This window comes from Papaver somniferum, unplaced genomic scaffold (genome assembly GCF_003573695.1).
Source record: "Papaver somniferum cultivar HN1 unplaced genomic scaffold, ASM357369v1 unplaced-scaffold_79, whole genome shotgun sequence".
Lineage (NCBI taxonomy): Eukaryota > Viridiplantae > Streptophyta > Magnoliopsida > Ranunculales > Papaveraceae > Papaver > Papaver somniferum.
This window is the reverse complement of record NW_020650859.1, coordinates 1,975,050-1,999,075: the sequence shown is the minus strand read 5'-3', so window position 1 is coordinate 1,999,075 and position 24,026 is coordinate 1,975,050. Positions and strand designations below refer to the sequence as shown.

The following is a 24,026-nucleotide window of genomic DNA, read 5'->3' as shown; positions in this document are numbered from 1 at the left end:
TGAAATTCTCCACGGGTTGTCATTTCTTCAACCCGTGCCCGTAACGGGTTTAACCCGCGGGTTCACGGGTTAGCCCGCCCGTTTTATACCTTAAGAACATATCCTAAATGAGATCAAATTTTGGAGCCATTATTTAGCTAAAAACAAACACTATATAATCTACATTGTTCTACTAGTAATAATGAATATCGACTACAACATTCCCTTATCGCAACCGCTTGATTTCCTTTCACAAGTTTTCTCTTAATCCATGTAAAATACTTTCTGAAACCCGAAGATAAATGAACTTGTAGCAGGTTCTGTGCACGCCGGTTGAAACAACCCACAATTGCAGACATCTCATCGTGGAGAGACGGAAAGAATGTCCCATCACAAACTACAGAATCAAACCATTCATTACAAACCCCAATTAGATGTACAAATAATAACTCAATAAAAAGAATGAGGCCAGAGAACGTTACTCGAAAAGTCTCCGAGACAGTCTGAGTTCACATTTGATCGCAACATCAATTAGGGAGTGTCTCTTAGACTGCAAATGATGTCCTCCCATTAAAGTGATCAAGCAAATTGGAACATTGACATCTCAAAACCATCCAACAAGTTAAAGCGTTTCCAAAATTATTCTCAAATACATACAAACTGAATGGGAAGCAGTTTCGTTGACAGGCAGGCAGGCTAGCAAAAACACAATAGTGGAACTTCAAGTTAGTTCCGAAAAATTGAAATCATCCAATTTTGCAACAATTTCCACAGAAACACATAAACACAAACAAGCAAATAAACCCAAATCAGATTCAATAAAATGAAATCATAGATAAGAGATTGATAATGATGAAGATGGTGATTAGTACTAGGAGTAGTTACCATGAAGAAGGAGTTTGGGATTGAACCAAACGCTTAAGCTTGTGCCTCCTCTTCTCCAAATCAGGTTTTGGATTCAACAGATCGATATCATTTGAGAGAACCTGAAAAATACAACAACACCATCAGAATCAGAATCATCAATAGAGATGACTAATGAAACGAACAACGAATTAATGAACCACGAATCTTCTTACCATGATGAAGAAAACCCTAGAAAGCCTTTCGTTTCCTTCTTCTGAGCCGCAGCGGAGATTTTAGGTTTTGGAGGAACTGAGAAATTTTTTGTTTGAGGAGTTATATAAGAGAGAAGTTAGATCTTACGATCTCAGCCGTTGATAGCATTACGGGTTTACGGGTTCAACCCGCGGGTTCCCGAGCCGGGACGGGTTAACCCGTTTACTCACAAGCCGGCATTTCTCCAACCCGAACCCGGCTTGTTTTGAAACCAGCCGAGCCGGGTTCGGGTTTTCACGGGTCGGGCACGGGTTAACCCGCGGGTTTTGGCTTGTTTGCCAGCTCTATGCAAGACACATGGGACATATGCCTGGGATATATCCAGAAGTCTGCCAAGACCACAATCCTACGAGGCAAAAGATGCGAAAGGTGACACTGTAGTATCACAAGACAATTCAAAATAAACTAAAGAAAATGAATGCATGAGAAGTCGTCCGAGGAGAACATATTCCCAACATGGTGATAATACCGAAGAAAAACGAAGAAGTTCGACTTTGCATTAATAGGACTTGTCCAAAGGATTGCCTTCCGATTATCGATATCGATCAGCTTGTGGAAGCCACATCTGAATGCGGGTTACTGACCCTAATAGACGGATACTCGGGTTGTAACCGAATCTCACTCGGCGAGAAAAATCAGGAGCATAATGCCTTCTCCACTCCCCGAAGTCTAAACGGTTACCCTAACGAAGCTATCGCTGACATGCCCAGGACGAAGCTAGAAGAACACGGGACTAGCCGATGTGAACAACTACGCAGTGTACTACGGGCCTACAAAACCACACAAAGAGAAGGAACAAGGATGAGTCCTTCGCTCTTACTTATGGCACGGAAGCGATAATACCTACTGAAGCGCTTATTACAAAAAGAAAAAAAATCTCCAATGTAACGGAACTGTGCTATTTTACCTACTATGTTGAGTCTCAATTTAACCGAACTTGTCCCACTATATTCGGTTTGTTGGCAAAAAATATTGAAAAACCAAACTCTTCACTAATTGCATACATGCGGAGTTCAGTTAGATATGTTGTTGGGTTAAGGTTTGCGAATCAACCGAACATTACTCTGTAAATCCTATAAACAAAGTTCGGTAACATGTCTGTGTACCTAACTATTAAAAACCTCCATTAAAGAGCGAGTTCGGTAACCTGCGTGTTTGGAAAAAGTAACCGAACTACACTTACAAATGAGTTCAGTAACCTGTTTTTCACATAAGGTAACCGAACAATCCCAAATCTACTCTAAAAATTTACAGTTTTTTGAAAATTTGGAACAATTCAACCAACATTATCTAAGTTTGAGAAATACCCAAAATAAAAGGATACCACTACTACACGCAAAAACGTGTTTAAGATGCGACTCATAAAAGGATTTGACTAACGGTTAGTAATGCGCTAATCTAATCAGTTAGTTTCACTAATTAATATTGGTATATTTGTTTATACACGGAGCTTATAACACTTTTCTTGTACTACGGAGACAAAATCAACCAACTAGTACTCATGATGAAAATATGACAAATTCTTAAGATACACCAAAAGACAGCTAAGTTATACAATACACTCTACCTAACATGGGATCAATATGAATTAGCAGTTAATGGAATAGTAGAATACCTGCAACTCCAACGGCTATGCCCTCAAAAATTGAATGAAAACAAAGTGCAGCAATCAGAAGCATAGTATCACTAAATGAAGAATTCTTTAGCAAAACTTCAGCCGGTTGAAGATGCGTTAGAATTGAAACAAAAAGATTAGAAATGGTTAGGATTGAAAAACTAAAAATGCCCCTCTGAAAATTTTGTCAAATTGACACAAAGATCGCGGAGATCAATTGATGAATTAAATTCAGGGTCTGAGGATTTGAGAGTTTTTTTAGTCTTTATGTTTCGGAGAAGAAGATGTGGTTCTGTGTTAACAGAGAAAAGGGTTGAGGAACTCAAATCGGTGATGAGGGAAATCAGAGAGATGGGTTGGATGCTGTTACCATGGTGATTGTCAAGGGATGGGGCTGTTGTCAAATTAAGAGAAGAACGAAGATCCTAGGTTGTTTTAAATTTACAGAAATTAGAAGAAGACGCGGGTTGAGATTACAGATTACTATTGAGCTGATTGAGTAAAATCAAGTTTCAGATGATGGATTGAACTGGTGGAGTAATTGATTGAATAAATGTAAGGCTAATCCTCAAACATAGAGACTTTGTGGTGTATTGAAACTGATTGAGATACTTGCTTCAAGTTGTGCAATTACAGTTGAAGTTGTTATTGCAGGAATAAAAGATGATGAGATCTATGTCTTACTAATGGTTGTTACTAATGGTTGTCATTAAAATTGTAAGCATTGATATTCCTGATCTTATCACCTCTTTGTCGACCTCAAACACTGAAACTGGTTGTTCCTTTCTAAATCGTCAATTATGGCTTCAATTCATAAATATATCGACCCTGCTTTGATGGTCCATGCCTCGTGGGTTCTTCTGTTTTTTGTTTTTTCTTGCCTGCTTGGGATTACTTTATGCAAGAGATCAACTTTTGTAGCTTTACCCGTTTTGGTTGTCAAGAGGATGCAGTAGCGATCTCAAAAGGGGGCTATTAAACAATACCTGTGTCGACTGTGGCCAGTCCTCTGCAGTTTCCTGATATCTCTGCAGTGTATGGTATTGGGAGTTTTGGAGTAAATAATTCTAATATAAAATCTTTAGCTCTAACTTCTTCATTTCTTATAGGTGTTTCCGGATACAAAATAGTCCCAGTCATATATGGTCATAGTCAATTATAAAATAGATTCTGTTGACTCCGCAAAAAAAAAATGCGCAGATGGAAGCGTCCAGCGTGTGATTAATAGATTAGAAATTATTTTGATATTATTCTCTCTTTATGTTATTTCCTTTCCTAGTATTATTCTCTCGTTACTATGAGATATTGTGGATATTATTTTGGGTTTATAATAACGAATGGAAACAGAGGAAAAACTCGATGGGAGTTTAGCCATATTTTGACATGGTATCATCCTAAAAACGATCCATCAAATCCTTCTTCTTTTCTTCTCTAAGAATGGCCGGTGACACGAAAAAGTTGCATCCAACCTTTGTTGTCAACAACATCAAAACCCTTATACCCATTATCCTAAACATCAAACAGGATGAATATTCTTCATGGGTCTTCCTTTTCGAACTCCATCTCCAAGCTCATAATCTAGCTTTTCTAATTGACGGATCAGCAACTCCAACGGATCTCGATACCGCTACCGTAAACCAGCTAGATGCACTTTGTCGCCAGTGGATGCTCTCTACCATGGCCAAAGATTTAATGCTCATCGTTCTCAAATCAGGCAACACTGCGAAAGAAATCTGGGATCATCTTAAGAAGCTTTTTCAAGACAACAAAGGCAGTCGCACAACAACTCTTGAAAGTAAGTTCGTTAACCTTAAATTTACTGACTGTAATGGTGTTGATGATTAATGTGATAAACTTAAATCGTTCTCCGACCGATTAAGTGATCTTGATTCCCCGATGAATGACAAGCGTTTGGTTATTCAACTTGTCAATGGCCTTCCGGAGGAATACAACATTGTTGCCTCTTTCATTCAACAGTCTATGCCTAGTTTTGACTCTGCAAGATCGCAACTGAGAACGGAAGAGATACGACGCTCTCAACAAACCCTAAACTCTACACATACAGCATTGGCTGCTGCTGCATCCCATGTGCAGCGTTCACAGTCACGGCCCAATCGTCCCAGCAACGGCAGACGTAGCCCAAGACCATCAACCAGCAACAACGTGAACTGGAGCCAAAGCCCAGCTGCCAGCGTCCACTGGAACCCAAGCCTAGCGGCCCAGCCATCTCTACTGCCAACGCCTAACATACACCCGGCCCATCCTTCCAGCTATTCCCGTCAGCCCAACTACCAGCCTCAATGGACTCCCTACCAGCCCAACTACTGGCCTATCCCTCCATCACCATACCCTGCAGCCCTCCACAGCAACACAAAAATGCTTGGCAACCACGCCCTCCACAGCAACACAAAAATGCTCCCAACGTGCACGGTCACCTGGATTCGATCGTGTCCAAGCCTACTTCACTCCGACCACTGAATTTCTCAAACCGGATGATATTGCAGAGGCATATAGCTCTATGAGTCTTCAATCCTGTGATGAAGATTTTTATATGGACACCGGTGCCACCTCACACCTCACTTCAAATCCAGGTACGCTGCATAACGTTTTCAACTATAGCAAGTTTCATTCTATTCTAGTTGGCAATGGCAATAATATTACAGTTAAGACTAGTGGTACCAAGTTCAAACATCTTCCCTCTCGTCTTCTTCATCTAAAAGATACTCTTGTTGTCCCTGAGATTATCAAAAACTTAGTGTTTGTCCGCAAGTTTACTACTGATAATCATGTGTCTGTTGAGTTTGACCCATCTGGTTTCTCTGTGAAGGATCTGATCTCGAAGAAGACTATTCTACGATGTGACAGTTCTGGAGAGCTCTACCCCATCACCAACCTACCTCTCTTGCTGTTTTTTCGCCAGACGTCTGGCATAACCGGCTTGGTCATCATGGCAAAGCTATCTTAGATGTCTTACGCACCAAAAGTTTTATCTCGTGTAATAAAAATTCATGTTCTAATCTGTGTCACTCTTGTCAAGTTAGCAAACATGTTAGATTACCATTTTTTGAGTCCAATTCCAATACTTTTGCACCTTTTGATATTATTCATAGTGACTTATGTACCTGTGTATCACATATTGATACATGTTTTCGATATTATCTTATTTTATTGGATGATTTCACTAATTATCTATGGGTTTATCCTTTAAAATTCAAATCTCAAGTATACACCAAATTCTTGGAATTTCACTCCTTCGTTAAAACTCAATTTGAGCGTGACATCAAAAGCTTTCAGTGTGATTTAGGTCGTGATTTTGATAACTCTTCCTTTCATAATTTTAGACGTACTAATGAATTCGTCTTCCGTTTCTCATGTCCTCAAACCTCCTCCCAGAATGGCAACACTGAGCGTATCATTCGTCGTGTTAACGACATTACTCGTACTCTTATGTATCATGCCTCAATTCCCTCCAAATATTGGGTCGAATCTCTTAACATGGCGGTCTATCTTCATAACATTCTTCCTACCAAAATTCTCCTTTTTTGTTCTCCTTTGCTCTCTATGGTCGACAACCTACATACGATCATCTTCGTATTTTTGGATGTCTTTGTTATCCCAATCTTTCCTCCACCACACCTCAGAAACTTGCTCCTCGCTCTACCAACTGTGTATTTTTTGGTTTTCTCTCTAATCATCGTGGCTATCGATGTCTCGATCTCACCACCCATAAAATCATTATCTCTCGTCATGTAACCTTTGACGAAACTGTTTTCCCTTTCGCAACACCTACTCCCACCGGTCATACAGACTCAGAACCCTCTCCCTCACCTATCCACCACTCTTTTGCTGACAATCTTGCCTACCCGTCAGCACATCCCTCATCTCCTTCGTCTGATATCCCCAGTTCCCCTATTCCATATACTCCTCCTCACCGACGCAGACCTACAGTTCCTCCCACTTCTTCCGCTACCACATCTACTAGTCCAGCTCCTATTACTTCAAATGAACAACCCACTCTTATCCATCCTCTCAATGGTACGGCTCCATCAATCCCTCCTCCATCTCGTCCGGTCACTCGGGCCTCCAGAGGCATTTTTTGCCCCAATCACAAACTCAATCTTCATGTTCAGTCCAAATATAAGATCTCTTTGTTGCCTCGCTCCCACCTTTATGCTCTTAGGGACCCTAACTGGAATGCAGCCATGCTAGATGAATACACTTCCATGTTGAAAACTAATACTTTGGAACTTGTTCCCCGGCCACGCGATGCACATGTTATCCGGTCTATGTGGCTTTTTCGTCACAAATTTCATGCTGACGGTTCCTTGCGGCGTCACAAGGCACGACTAGTTTCAAATGGTAAGTCCCAACAAATTGGCGTTGATTGTTTTGAAACGTTTAGTCCGGTTGTCAAACCAGCGATTATTCGTACAGTGCTCACTATCGTCGTGTCTCATTCTTGGCCTATACATCAGCTGGATGTCAAGAATGCGTTTCTCCACGGGAACTTGACTGAGACAGTCTACATGCATCAACCTCCGGGTTTTGTTGATCCTGATCACCCTGATTATGTATGTCGACTTCATCGTTCACTTTATGGTCTAAAGCAGGCCCCTCGTGCATGGTTTCAACGATTTTCCAAGTTCGTTACCAGTTGTGGTTTTCGGGGTAGTACATGTGATCCGTCTCTCTTCGTCTACAGCTCTGGATCCGAGATGGCATATTTACTTTTATACGTTGATGACATCATTTTAACAGCAAATACCGATCATCTTCTTGGCAAATTTATTACATTGATGAAACGAGAGTTTTCTATGACTGATCTTGGCCCGCTGCATCTTTTTTTGGGTATTTTTGTTAATCGCTCATCTTCAAGCCTCTACTTGTCTCAGTCAGTTTACGCGAAGGACATCATTGCTCGTGCATCCATGACAAACTGTAATCCTGTGGCCACACAAGTTGATACCAACTCGAAACTAACTGCAACATCTGGTCCAGTGATCGAGGATCCTACTTTATACCGAAGTCTGGCTGGAGCTCTTCAGTATCTCACTTTCACTAGATCGGACATCACTTATGCAATACAGCAGGTATGTTTATTTATGCATGACCCCAGGGAGACTCACATGCAGGACCTTAAGCGGATCCTTCGCTATATTCAGGGTACTCTTGTCCATGGATTGTTCATGTCGGCTACTACACTCACTAGATTAACTGCTTATTCGGACGATGATTGGACTGGGTGTCCGGATTCCCGACGATCCACTTCTGGTTACTGCATCTTTCTAGGTGACAACCTAGTTTCTTCGTCTTCTAAGCGTCAGGCAACTGTCTCTCGCTCAAGTGCTGAAGATGAATATCGGGGAGTGGCCAATGTTGTTGCAGAGACTACTGGCTTGGAAACTTACTACTTGAGATTCATCTACCTATACAACGTGCCACCATTGTATACTGTGATAACGTCAGTGCTGTATTTATGTCTGGTGATCCTGTTCAACATCAACGCACCAAACATGTGGAGATTGATATACATTTTTTTCGTGATCGCGTTCGTATTGGTGATATTCATGTACTGCACATCCCCTCGGAAAATCAATATGCTGATATTTTCACCAAGGGCCTTCCACGACAGCTATTTACTCGCTTCCGTGCTAGTCTGAGCGTATGCTCTTCTCCCGCTCCGATAAGGGGGTGTAATAGATTAGATATTATTTTGATATTATTCTCTCTTTATGTTATTTTTCCTTCCTAGTATTATTCTCTCATTACTATGAGATATTGTGGATATTAATTTGGGTTTATAATAACGAATGGAAACAGAGGGAAAGCTCGATGGGAGTTTAACCATATTCTGACAGTGATAATGGTAAGATGCAGACACAAAGTTAAAGCTAAGATTTGACATGTTGAGCTGTGGTAGGATAGGTTTGGCATTTTGGTTTGTGGTTTGCAACCTAGACAGCAAATCCAGTTTGATACTGCCTCAAGTAATTAAGGTAGGATAGGTTTGGTAGCTCATGGAGGTAGTTTATAACATTTTTAGTAAATCAGGTTTGGTAGCACCTACATTTCACTATGTGTAGTAACTTTGTAGGAGGCAACTGCGTTTCTCAATCATTTCTAAGGTAAACATACTTAGGTTCGTTTTCGTCATAGGCTCGTTACTAGAGGTCCACATGTTTGTTCATTATTTGGCACTTAACCAGGTCTGGTCCAGAGTCTTGCAGTTGTTTGCATGATTGGGTCACTATAATCTTTGTTCGCCTACCAAACTTGCCACACTGCAGTTCCATTAGGCGCAAAAGAAAAGCGTTAGCAACTGTCAAAGAGGATGAAACTTCCGTGAAGTTGTATGAGTTTGTTAAATCCGTTGAATGGTACATAATGACTAAGCATGCGTTCTCTTATTGATCCGTGCAATCACGTAGTGGTGTTGTTTCGTCAAGTTCTTCGGTCGGCCCACCCACTGCGACACCGGTTGTACTAGTAGTTGGTGTAATGATTAATGAGATTATTAAGTTAAAGATAATTAGTGAGATTAAAAAATCAGATGAGTTTTTTTTTTTAAAGAAGTAGAATTATTGAGAGATTACAATTAGAAAAGATGAAGAAGGAAAACATGAAAAACGATGAATTTTACCAACCACAACCGAAGAAAGGGTATTTGGGTACCCAGGTATGTTTCAAACTTAAATAATTTTGGTCGAATTGCTCCAAATTTTCAAAAAACTGTAAATTTTTAGAGTAGATTTGGGCTTGTTCGGTTACCTTATGTGAAGAACATGTTACCGAACTCATCTGGAAGTGTAGTTCGGTTACTTTTTCCAAACACGCAGGTTACCGAACTCGCTCTTTATTGGAGGTTTTTAGTCGTTCGCTAAACAAACATGTTACCGAACTTTATTTATAGGATCTACAGAGTAATGTTCGGTTGGTTCGCAAACTTTAACCCAACAACATATCTAATTGAACTCCACATGTATGCAATTAGTGAAGAGTTCGGTTTGTAAAGATTTTTTGCGAACAAACCAAACATAGTGGGAAAAGTTCGGTTAAATTGAAACTCAACATAGTAGGTAAAATAACACAGTTTGGGTGCATTGGAAAAAAAATTTCATTTTGTAATATGGGTAGAGTTCGGTTACTAGATAGTTTTAAAAAAAAATTTGCGAACCAACCGAACAGAGTAGGCAAAGTTCGGTTAAATCATAACTCAACATAGTGGGAAAAATAACCTAGTTCGGTTACATTGGTTTTTTTTTTTATATTATGGGTAGAGTTCGGTTGCTAACTAGTTTTAAAAATTTTTGGAGACCAACCGAACACAATATATTGGTTTCCAATGAGGAGTTCGGTTAAAACTATTTTTTGCAACCAAACTCAGAGTTCGGTTAAGAAAAAAAAAATTAAATTCGTGATAACCGAAGTGTTCTTGGTTTCAGAATGTTCGGTTACAAAACTATTTTGTTTTAAAACTATTGCTAGCCAAACATGCCACTTTAACTTCCATTTAAACCATATTTTGATGATTTCTACTCAATTTTTCAGATCAAAAAACGAATTAAAAATATTGATGGGTTTTTCAATCGAACGAGTAACATTAAGGAAAGAGAGAATAAGAAGAGAATAATTATTTTTTTTCAAAACTACAAAATTTCGATTCCCCTCTTATTTTTGTTTTTGATTTTGATTTTGGTTAATAAATCCATTTAGATTAGATGTATATGATTATATTTTAATATTTATTAAGTTATTTTTAATTTAAATTAAAGTAAATGATAAATGTGTATTTACCTAACTTTATGACACACCTTATAAATATAGGGAGGTTGGCCTAATAAGATCATGGTCCCCCAAAAAAACCACGGTCCCTATAGAAATGGTTCCAAACAAAACAAGAGTAGTCAAGAAAAGAAAAATCATGCAGCCCAAGGGTTATGTACCCTATGCAAAATAGCCGAAACGGTCACTAGCGAAGCCGGCCTGGCCAGTATCCACTGTCCCCGACCCAAGAAAGGCTCCACCAATTTTGCTTTCTAAGTTATTTGACACAAACTTATGGACAATTATATTAACAATAAAATATTTTTCTCTACAATCTGTGGATCCAGGCCAAACTCGTAAACCGTTAAATTTTTGTCTATATTTATGTTTTATCCGTGTTCTAGACCTAATTTACTTATCATCATCAGATCAATTTTGTTTCATGCCTAATGTTTACTTTTAAGCACAAAATATAAAAGCTAAGCATATCCCCGACCCTCCTTCTTCCGCCTGTCTTGAGAAAACACAGATGCATATTTCACGAGGAAAGATCCATGCATTTCAAGAAATATCCGACTAATATCCAGTTGGATAACGTTGGTAAAAAGATAAGAGAGTTCGAGGTATTACTAATAAAACATGTAAATTGTTGATTGTTTTTCTTTTCTGTTTCAAAATAATAGGTTGGTTTTATATGTAATTTACACATAAAATCAGTTTTATTGTTTTTTGAAACGGGTAGTATTTTTTACTGCCGAGGTTTGTTTTTTTGTTTGTTTTCTCATCTTATAGGAGCTGGAGTATGAAATCTCCGGTATGAAAGATGACCCGGTTTTGCGATATACTTGTATTAAGATATTGTACGATGTAGAGGATGGACTTCACGGGCTGGAAATTGCATTTCTTGAACTGAAGTTTGATTTATACTTTAATTATTAATTAATTCAGTTAACAAGCTTGTGACTTTTAGTGCTTATTATTTGTATGTATTGTTGGTGATTCAGAATAATGATCTTGCAATAAGGTGGGCAAACGAAAGGATGGGCATGCTGGAGCTGGTCCAGAAAGAGGAGGAGGAATAGAAGGCACGAGCTGCTGCTAAGAGGGGGAGGGAGGAGGAGGAGGCTATGATCTCTTATGGTTAAAAAACTAGCTTCTAATTAGATTTATGCCTTTCACTTTAAAATTATTAGGTGATGATATTAGTGGCTTGAATTCGAAAATCATCCCCATCAATGAAATTCTTTAAAAAAAAAAAAAAATAGATTCATGCCTTTGTCGGGACATTTATCGCTTTCTGAATTGTGCAACTCAGTAACTTCTCAATACCTTTTTCTGAGTATGAATTTTATTACCCTGGGAGTATGGATGGACACCAGTTTTACTTGAATACCCAAGAAAAAAAACGGTGCTTTTTCTTTTCTTTGTTGAGACTCAACTGATTTGCCTGATTGATTCAAAAATTATTACTACCCAGTTTCCATAAAAGAATACAGTCACTATTCACTTTAGCCTATTTACAGAAACAGAGGGAGTATATGCTGAGTTGTAGAATTTTCAGTCAAATCAAATATGTGCCCATTGATATGACATTTATCAATATTAACCTAAATGATGAACTCCTCAATAAAACTTCTGCGGGTTGAAGATGAGCTAAATGATATGACATTTATCAGTTTTTGACATTTATCAAATATGTGCCCATTGATATGACATTTATCGCTAAATGATGAACTCCTCAATAAAACTTCTGCGGGTTGAAGATGAGCTGATGGCGCAATCCTATTCCTCTCTTGTTCTTCTACATCAACTTCAATTTTAGCATCTCTACTACTACGAGAGCGTTGTGTGACATATAAAATTATGCAATCACCCAACATAGTAAAGATATAACCAAATGAAGCAAGCATGTAAGCAAAAGGATAGTGATTTTCGGTGAGATCCTCAAAAGTTTCATTCGAATCACTTAAGAAATGCAATAGAGAAGTCGCCAGAAAAATCCCACCGGCAAATTGAGTTCCTAACAATAGAAAAGTTTCATTCCACCGCAAGAAATACGGGGATACTCCACAAACAAAAGTGGACACCAACAATATTATAAGACAATAAATTTTCACAAGAATTAAACCCTTGGAACGGACTTCTTAGTGCGCCCCAACCTCGTCAACATGTTCTTCATCTTCATCATGAGAACCTCCATGACCATTAACAACTTGAGAGAAAAACAATGAAAATACACAAATGAAAAGGATTAGAATTGTTACTATGTTGGATTTGAGAGCTAATTTCATGGTATTACAACTTGCCATGGCTGCTCTCTCTAAAGTTCATCCTCTAGATCTAATTTCTGATTCTCAATATAAGTTGAGGATTATTCAGGTATAGTACCACTACCAAAGATTAGAGATAAGATGCAGTACTGTTTTTGACTTGTCAAGGTTTGTGAACTTGTACTACAAAACATGTCTTTATCAGAAACAAAGAAAAAAGGAGATATTGCTTGACTTGCAAAATAAGATCAATTACCCAGTGTCTTTGAATCTATCTTAAAGAATAATAATTTCATGGAAAAGTTGTCTTAGAAATTTAATATTAAGAAAAGCAAAGGAGTTGGTATTATTCGGCCGTGATGCCCGTATTCTCTGATAATCAAAAAAGAATCAAAATAAAACACAATAAATCACAAAGCCCACGAAATTGTCTCACATTTTAAATTACTGCTAACCAAGGAAATGTTGAATAATACCAATGAAGGACGTTGATGAGGAATAACTCTAGCAAACACACTTTCAATATCAGGTCTAGCTCCTCGAAATGCATAACTCATTGTTGCTACAGCAGATACGTTTCAGAACAATCTATAATAATAATCTGAGCAAGAAATCGTAACAATTTGACTTAGGTCAGGTACTAGTACCAGAAGTTGTGTAAGGTTTGAATCCCCATTAAGAGTAAGCTATAATTTTCTTTCTTTCTAGGAATGTAAACTCTAAGAATTACACAACATTACAACCTACTAAGTTGACTCAATTTGATCAAGAAATCAACCCTGAAATCCCACATGCATTCAAGTGAAAATTGAAAACTATATCTTATTATTACAACAAAAAATAAAAAATGGAGCAGAAAACTCAAAAAAGAAATGAATACTTACGTAATCAAGAAGTTGATCCTGATTTGTAACTAGCACCCAACCCCAGTTGAATCTTCATAAACCCCAAATCTTCTTTGTTTGGTTATCTGGTTTTGCTTCTGAAATAAGACTCCCTTTTATTACTGTGGGTGACGCACACGTGGCAGAAAGAAACTCTCTTCAGGTGAATTTTGATGAAAAATATTTAATAGTATGATGAAAAGAGTTACTGTAACGTGGCATACGCCGACACTCAGTAACGGGGCACACCGGTGTCAATATCGAGAAGACAAAGTGGGGCCCACTTCTTATCATGTCTCGGACAAAAATGTCGGGTTTTCTTGTTTTTTTCTATTGTTGTCTATTAATTTGGGAAAAAAAGTCCTATTATGGTGGGCATTCGACTTCCTACTAGAATTTGGACTTCCATAAAATTATACGTTGTCATGTCCTTACCAAAACGATCGTTTCACAAAATTCAAAAAAAATCTATTTTGATCAATAGAAAACGAGGATTTCTTTACCCTTCAACGTGGGAGCTTTATTTATCTAGGCCTTTACGACTTTAGATGAAAAATAACTTCGTGACTTGTAGATGTCAAAATCCCAAAAATCGATTTGATGATATTATTTTAAAATTCACAAGGGGTAATAATAGTTTGCAATCCACCTCTTGCTGCAATTTCCAACGATGACGGCATGTGCAACAACAACTCTGTTTGACCTTGCAGTTTATCACTGGAACCCCCAGCATGAACCTGGGACTGAGCTTGAATTTGTCTGCATATTTCATACATTCGAAAGATTTCGGCCACCAGAAAAACACCGAAAACTACCCAAACCTACAAAAGATGGATTACAAAAATGACTCCATTAAATCTCTGTATTGCACACAGTATACATTACCAATTTGAGGAAACTTCTAATTTTCAACTCTCACACTCTAATAACCTAATCATACCAGAAATCTTGGTGATATCTGGTTAGAGTTTAGTATCATGAACAACAAGAAAACTGCAGAATCAAACAATTAAAACTCATGTGAACGTAGGTAATCACAACAAATGTCAATTGAATCAATACTTACATTTTGTAGATGGACATAATAGTACCAGTGAAAAGAAAAGCAAAGGAGTTGGTATTATTCGGCCGTGATGCCCGTATTCTCTGATAATCAAAAAAGAATCAACATAAAACACAATAAATCACAAAGCCCACGAAATTGTCTCACATTTTAAATTACTGCTAACCAAGGAAATGTTGAATAATACCAATGAAGGACGTTGATGAGGAATAGCTCCTCGAAATGCATAACTCATTGTTGTTACAACAAAGAACTAAGAAATGGAGCAGAAAACTCAAAAAAGAAATGAATACTTACGTAATCAAGAAGTTGATCCAGATTTGTAACTAGCACCCAACCCCAGTTGAATCTTCATAAACCCCAAATCTTCTTTGTTTGGTATTCTGGTTTTGCTTCTGAAATAAGACTCCCTTTTATTACTGTGGGTGACGCACACGTGGCAGAGAGAAACTCTCTTCAGGTGAATTTTGATGAAAAATATTTAATCGTATGATGAAAAGAGTTACTATAACGTGGCATACGCCGACAATCAATAACGGGGCACACAGGTGTCAATATCGAGAAGACAAAGTGGGGTCCACTTCTTATCATGTCTCGCACAAAAATGTCGGGTTTTCTTGTTTTTTTTATTGTTGTCTATTAATTTGGGAAAAAAAGTCCTATTATGGTAGGTATTCGACTTCCTACTAGAATTTGGACTTCCATAAAATTATACGTTGTCATGTCCTTACCAAAACGATCGTTTCACAAAATTCAAAAAAAATCTATTTTGATCAATAAAAATGAGGGTTTCTTTACCGTTCAACGTGGGAGCTTTATTTATCTAGGCCTTTACGACTTTAGATGAAAAATAACTTCGTGACTTGTAGATGTCAAAATCCCAGAAATCGATTTGATGATATTATTCCAAAATTCACAAGGGGGAATAATAGTTTGCAATCCACCTCTTGCTGCAATTGCCAACGATGACGGCATGTGCATCCAAAACTCTGTTTTACCTTGCAGTTTATCACTGGAACCCCCAGCATGAACCTGGGACTGAGCTTGAATTTGTCTGCATATTTCATACATTCGAAAGATTTCGTCCACCAGAAAAACACCAAAAACTGACCAAACCTACAAAAGATGGATTACAAAAATGACTCCATTAAATCTCTCTGTATTGCACACAGTATACATTACCAATTTGAGGAAACTTCTAATTTTCAACTCTCATACTCTAATAACCTAATCATACCAGAAATCTTGGTGATATCTGGTTAGAGTTTAGTATCATGAACAACTAGAAAACTGCAGAATCAAACAATTAAAACTCATGTGAACGTAGGTAATCACAACAAATGTCAATTGAAACAATAGTTACATTTTATAGATGGACATAATAGTACCAGTGAAAAGAAAAGCAAAGGAGTTGGTATTATTCGTCCGTGATGCCCGTATTCTCTGATAATCAAAAAAGAATCAACATAAAACACAATAAATCACAAAGCCCACGAAATTGTCTCACATTTTAAATTACTGCTAACCAAGGAAATGTTGAATAATACCAATGAAGGACGTTGATGAGGAATAGCTCCTCGAAATGCATAACTCATTGTTGCTACAACAGAAAGTTGAATATATATACTTATAAAATGCAGATACGTTTCAGAACATTCTATAATAATAATCTGAGCAAGAAATTGTAACAATTTGACTTAGGTCAGGTACTAGTACCAGAAGTTGTGTAAGGTTTGAATCCCCATTAAGGGTAAGCTATAGTTTTCTTTCTTTCTAGGAATGTAAACGAAACATTACAACCTACTAAGTTGACTCAATTTGATCAAGAAATCAACCCTGAAATCCCACATGCATTCAAGTGAAAATTGAAAACTATATCTTATTATTACATCAAAGAACTAAGAAATGGAGCAGAAAACTCAAAAAAGAAATGAATACTTACGTAATCAAGAAGTTGATCCTGATTTGTAACTAGCACCCAACCCCAGTTGAATCTTCATAAACCCCAAATCTTCTTTGTTTGGTTATCTGGTTTTGCTTCTGAAATAAGACTCCCTTTTATTACTGTGGGTGACGCACACGTGGCAGAGAGAAACTCTCTTCAGGTGAATTTTGATGAAAAGTATTTAATCGTATGATGAAAAGAGTTACTGTAACGTGGCATACGCCGACACTCAGTAACGGGGCACACAGGTGTCAATATCGAGAAGACAAAGTGGGGCCCACTTCTTATCATGTCTCGCACAAAAATGTCGGGTTTTCTTGTTTTTTTTTATTGGGAATAAAAGTCCTATTATGGTAGGCATTCGACTTCCTACTAGAATTTGGACTTCCATAAAATTATACTTTGTCATGTCCTTACCAAAACGATCGTTTCATAAAATTCAAAAAAAATCTATTTTGATCAATACAAAACGAGGGTTTCTTTACCGTTCAACGTGGGAGCTTTATTTATCTAGGCCATTACGACTTTAGATGAAAAATAACTTCGTGACTTGTAGATGTCAAAATCCCAAAAATCGATTTGATGATATTATTTTAAAATTCACAAGGGGTAATAATAGTTTGCAATCCACCTCTTGCTGCAATTTCCAACGATGACGGCATGTGCAACAACAACTCTGTTTGACCTTGCAGTTTATCACTGGAACCCCCAGCATGAACCTGGGACTGAGCTTGAATTTGTCTGCATATTTCATACATTCGAAAGATTTCGGCCACCAGAAAAACACCGAAAACTACCCAAACCTACAAAAGATGGATTACAAAAATGACTCCATTAAATCTCTGTATTGCACACAGTATACATTACCAATTTGAGGAAACTTCTAATTTTCAACTCTCACACTCTAATAACCTAATCATACCAGAAATCTTGGTGATATCTGGTTAGAGTTTAGTATCATGAACAACAAAAAAACTGCAGAATCAAACAATTAAAACTCATGTGAACGTAGGTAATCACAACAAATGTCAATTGAATCAATAGTTACATTTTGTAGATGGACATAATAGTACCAGTGAAAAGAAAAGCAAAGGAGTTGGTATTATTCGGCCGTGATGCCCGTATTCTCTGATAATCAAAAAAGAATCAACATAAAACACAATAAATCACAAAGCCCACGAAATTGTCTCACATTTTAAATTACTTCTAACCAAGGAAATGTTGAATAATACCAATGAAGGACGTTGATGAGGAATAGCTCCTTGAAATGCATAACTCATTGTTGCTACAGCAGAAAGTTGAATATATATACTTATAAAATGCAGATACGTTTCAGAACAATCTATAATAATAATTTGAGCAAGAAATTGTAACAATTTGACTTAGGTCAGGTACTAGTACCAGAAGTTGTGTAAGGTTTGAATCCCCATTAATGGTAAGCTATAATTTTCTTTCTTTCTAGGAATGTAAACACAACATTACAACCTACTAAGTTGACTCAATTTGATCAAGAAATCAACCCTGAAATCCCACATGCATTCAAGTGAAAATTGAAAACTATATCTTATTATTACAACAAAGAACTAAGAAATGGAGCAGAAAACTCAAAAAAGAAATGAATACTTACGTAATCAAGAAGTTGATCCAGATTTGTAACTAGCACCCAACCCCAGTTGAATCTTCATAAACCCCAAATCTTCTTTGTTTGGTATTCTGGTTTTGCTTCTGAAATAAGACTCCCTTTTATTACTGTGGGTGACGCACACGTGGCAGAGAGAAACTCTCTTCAGGTGAATTTTGATGAAAAATATTTAATCGTATGATGAAAAGAGTTACTGTAACGTGGCATACGCCGACACTCAGTAACTGGGGACACATGTGTCAATATCGAGAAGACAAAGTGGGGCGCACTTCTTATCATGTCTCGCACAAAAATGTCGGGTTTTCTTGTTTTTTTTTCGTTGTCTATTAATTTGGGAAAAAAAGTCCTATTATGGTAGGCATTCGACTTCCTACTAGAATTTGGACTTCCATAAAATTATACGTTGTCATCTCCTTACCAAAACGATCGTTTCAGAAAATTCAAAGTGGGGCGCACTTCTTATCATGTCTCGCACAAAAATGTCGGGTTTTCTTGTTTTTTTTTTTGTTGTCTATTAATTTGGGAAAAAAAGTCCTATTATGGTAGGTATTCGACTTCCTACTAGAATTTGGACTTCCATAAAATTATACGTTGTCATCTCCTTACCAAAACGATCGTTTCACAAAATTCAAAAAAAATCTATTTTGATCAATAGAAAACGAGGGTGTCTTTACCGTTCAACGTGGGAGCTTTATTTATCTAGGCCTTTTCGACTTTAGATGAAAAATAACTTCGTGACTTGTAGATGTCAAAATCCCAGAAATCGATTTGATGATATTATTCCAAAATTCACAAGGGGGAATAATAGTTTGCAATCCACCTCTTGCTGCAATTGCCAACGATGACGGCATTTGCAACCACAACTCTGTTTGACCTTGCAGTTTATCACTGGAACCCCCACCATGAACCTGGGACTGAGCTTGAATTTGTCTGCATATTTCATACATTCGAAAGATTTCGGCCACCAAAAAAACTCCGAAAACTAACCAAACCTACAAAAGATGGATTACAAAAATGACTCCATTAAATCTCTGTATTGCACACACAGTATACATTACCAATTTGAGGAAACTTCTAATTTTCAACTCTCACACTCTAATAACCTAATCATACCAGAAATCTTGGTGATATCTGGTTAGAGTTTAGTATCATGAACAGCAAGAAAACTGCAGAATCAAACAATTAAAACTCATGTGAACGTAGGTAATCACAACAAATGTCAATTGAAACAATAGTTACATTTTATAGATGGACATAATAGTACCAGTGAAAAGAAAAGCAAAGGAGTTGGTATTATTCGGCCGTGATGCCCGTATTCTCTGATAATCAAAAAAGAATCAACATAAAACACAATAAATCACAAAGCCCACGAAATTGTTTCACATTTTAAATTACTGCTAACCAAGGAAATGTTGAATAATACCAATGAAGGACGTTGATGAGGAATAGATCCTCGAAATGCATAACTCATTGTTGCTACAGCAGAAAGTTGAATATATATGCTTATAAAATGCAGATACGTTTCAGAACAATCTATAATAATAATTTGAGCAAGAAATTGTAACAATTTGACTTAGGTCAGGTACTAGTACCAGATGTTGTGTAAGGTTTGAATTCCCATTAAGGGTAAGCTATAATTTTCTTTCTTTCTAGGAATGTAAACAAAACATTACAACCTACTAAGTTGACTCAATTTGATCAAGAAATCAACCCTGAAATCCCACATGCATTCAAGTGAAAATTGAAAACTATATCTTATTATTACAACAAAGAACTAAGAAATGGAGCAGAAAACTCAAAAAAGAAATGAATACTTACGTAATCAAGAAGTTGATCCAGATTTGTAACTAGCACCCAACCCCAGTTGAATCTTCATAAACCCAAAATCTTCTTTGTTTGGTATTCTGGTTTTGCTTCTGAAATAAGACTCCTTTTTATTACTGTGGGTGACGCACACGTGGCAGAGAGAAACTCTCTTCAGTTGAATTTTGATGAAAAATATTTAATCGTATGATGAAAAGAGTTATTGTAACGTGTCATACGCCGACACTCAGTAACGGGGCACACATGTGTCAATATCGAGAAGACAAAGTGGGGCCCACTTCTTATTATGTCTCGCACAAAAATGTCGGGTTTTCTTGTTTTTTTATTTTTGTCTATTAATTTGGGAAAAAAAGTCCTATTATGGTAGGTATTCGACTTCCTACTAGAATTTGGACTTCCATAAAATTATACGTTGTCATCTCCTTACCAAAATGATCGTTTCGCAAAATTCAAAAAAAAAATTATTTCGATCAATAGAAAACGAGGGTTTCTTTACCGTTCAACGTGGGAGCTTTATTTATCTAGGCCTTTACGACTTTAGATGAAAAATAACTTCGTGACTTGTAGATGTCAAAATCCCAGAAATCGATTTGATGATATTATTCCAAAATTCACAAGGGGGAATAATAGTTTGCAATCCACCTCTTGCTGCAATTGCCAACGATGGCGGCATGTGCAACCACAACTCTGTTTGACCTTGCAGTTTATCACTGGAACCCCCAGCATGAACCTGGTACTGAGCTTGAATTTGTCTGCATATTTCATACATTCGAAAGATTTCGTCCACCAGAAAAACACCGAAAACTAACCAAACCTACAAAAGATGGATTACAAAAATGACTCCATTAAATCTCTGTATTGCACACAGTATACATTACCAATTTGAGGAAACGTCTAATTTTCAACTCACACACTCTAATAACATAATCATACCAGAAATCTTGGTGATATCTGGTTAGAGTTTAGTATCATGAACAGCAAGAAAACTGCAGAATCAAACAATTAAAACTCATGTGAACGTAGGTAATCACAACAAATGTCAATTGAAACAATAGTTACATTTTATAGATGGACATAATAGTACCAGTGAAAAGAAAAGCAAAGGAGTTGGTATTATTCGGCTGTGATGCCTGTATTCTCTGATAATCAAAAAAGAATCAACATAAAACACAATAAATCACAAAGCCCACGAAATTGTCTCACATTTTAAATTACTGCTAACCAAGGAAATGTTGAATAATACCAATGAAGGACGTTGATGAGGAATAGCTCCTCGAAATGCATAACTCATTGTTGCTACAACAGAAAGTTGAATATATATACTTATAAAATGCAGATACGTTTCAGAACATTCTATAATAATAATCTGAGCAAGAAATTGTAACAATTTGACTTAGGTCAGGTACTAGTACCAGAAGTTGTGTAAGGTTTGAATCCCCATTAAGGGTAAGCTATAGTTTTCTTTCTTTCTAGGAATGTAAACGAAACATTACAACCTACTAAGTTGACTCAATTTGATCAAGAAATCAACCCTGAAATCCCACATGCATTCAAGTGAAAATTGAAAACTATATCTTATTATTACATCAAAGAACTAAGAAATGGAGCAGAAAACTCAAAAAAGAAATGAATACTTACGTAATCAAGAAGTTGATCCTGATTTGTAACTAGCACCCAACCCCAGTTGAATCTTCATAAACCCCAAATCTTCTTTGTTTGGTTATCTGGTTTTGCTTCTGAAATAAGACTCCCTTTTATTACTGTGGGTGACGCACACGTGGCAGAGAGAAACTCTCTTCAGGTGAATTTTGATGAAAAGTATTTAATCGTATGATGAAAAGAGTTACTGTAACGTGGCATACGCCGACACTCAGTAACGGGGCACACAGGTGTCAATATCGAGAAGACAAAGTGGGGCCCACTTCTTATCATGTCTCGCACAAAAATGTCGGGTTTTCTTGTTTTTTTTTATTGGGAATAAAAGTCCTATTATGGTAGGCATTCGACTTCCTACTAGAATTTGGACTTCCATAAAATTATACTTTGTCATGTCCTTACCAAAACGATCGTTTCACAAAATTCAAAAAAAATCTATTTTGATCAATACAAAACGAGGGTTTCTTTACCGTTCAACGTGGGAGCTTTATTTATCTAGGCCATTACGACTTTAGATGAAAAATAACTTCGTGACTTGTAGATGTCAAAATCCCAAAAATCGATTTGATGATATTATTTTAAAATTCACAAGGGGTAATAATAGTTTGCAATCCACCTCTTGCTGCAATTTCCAACGATGAAGGCATGTGCAACAACAACTCTGTTTGACCTTGCAGTTTATCACTGGAACCCCCAGCATGAACCTGGGACTGAGCTTGAATTTGTCTGCATATTTCATACATTCGAAAGATTTCGGCCACCAGAAAAACACCGAAAACTACCCAAACCTACAAAAGATGGATTACAAAAATGACTCCATTAAATCTCTGTATTGCACACAGTATACATTACCAATTTGAGGAAACTTCTAATTTTCAACTCTCACACTCTAATAACCTAATCATACCAGAAATCTTGGTGATATCTGGTTAGAGTTTAGTATCATGAACAACAAAAAAACTGCAGAATCAAACAATTAAAACTCATGTGAACGTAGGTAATCACAACAAATGTCAATTGAATCAATAGTTACATTTTGTAGATGGACATAATAGTACCAGTGAAAAGAAAAGCAAAGGAGTTGGTATTATTCGGCCGTGATGCCTGTATTCTCTGATAATCAAAAAAGAATCAACATAAAACACAATAAATCACAAAGCCCACGAAATTGTCTCACATTTTAAATTACTGCTAAACAAGGAAATGTTGAATAATACCAATGAAGGACGTTGATGAGGAATAGCTCTTCGAAATGCATAACTCATTGTTGCTACAGCAGAAAGTTGAATATATATACTTATAAAATGCAGATACGTTTCAGAACAATCTATAATAATAATCTGAGCAAGAAATTATAACAATTTGACTTAGGTCAGGTACTAGTACCAGAAGTTGTGTAAGGTTTGAATCCCCATTAAGGGTAAGCTATAATTTTCTTTCTTTATAGGAATTTAAACACAACATTACAACCTACTAAGTTGACTCAATTTGATCAAGAAATCAACCCTGAAATCCCACATGCATTCAAGTGAAAATTGAAAACTATATCTTATTATTACAACAAAGAACTAAGAAATGGAGCAGAAAACTCAAAAAAGAAATGAATACTTACGTAATCAAGAAGTTGATCCAGATTTGTAACTAGCACCCAACCCCAGTTGAATCTTCATAAACCCAAAATCTTCTTTGTTTGGTATTCTGGTTTTGCTTCTGAAATAAGACTCCTTTTTATTACTGTGGGTGACGCACACGTGGCAGAGAGAAACTCTCTTCAGTTGAATTTTGATGAAAAATATTTAATCGTATGATGAAAAGAGTTATTGTAACGTGTCATACGCCGACACTCAGTAACGGGGCACACATGTGTCAATATCGAGAAGACAAAGTGGGGCCCACTTCTTATTATGTCTCGCACAAAAATGTCGGGTTTTCTTGTTTTTTTATTTTTGTCTATTAATTTGGGAAAAAAAGTCCTATTATGGTAGGTATTCGACTTCCTACTAGAATTTGGACTTCCATAAAATTATACGTTGTCATCTCCTTACCAAAATGATCGTTTCGCAAAATTCAAAAAAAAAATTATTTCGATCAATAGAAAACGAGGGTTTCTTTACCGTTCAACGTGGGAGCTTTATTTATCTAGGCCTTTACGACTTTAGATGAAAAATAACTTCGTGACTTGTAGATGTCAAAATCCCAGAAATCGATTTGATGATATTATTCCAAAATTCACAAGGGGGAATAATAGTTTGCAATCCACCTCTT

General features: G+C 36.9%; 1 long non-coding RNA gene across 2 annotated transcripts; it reads right to left on the bottom strand.

Annotated features, from left to right (window-relative positions):
* Positions 1 to 208: 208 nt before the first annotated feature.
* On the bottom strand, positions 209 to 3,598 carry LOC113344657. Of its 2 annotated transcripts, XR_003357891.1 has the most exons (6): positions 2,714 to 3,598; positions 1,059 to 1,868; positions 865 to 965; positions 637 to 675; positions 462 to 529; positions 209 to 376 (listed from the first exon to the last, which is right to left on the bottom strand). It is a non-coding gene; the product is annotated as an uncharacterized LOC113344657 (long non-coding RNA). The 2 variants fall into 2 exon arrangements; XR_003357890.1 differs by having other exon boundaries at positions 462 to 675.
* Between the last annotated feature and the right edge of the window lie 20,428 nt (positions 3,599 to 24,026).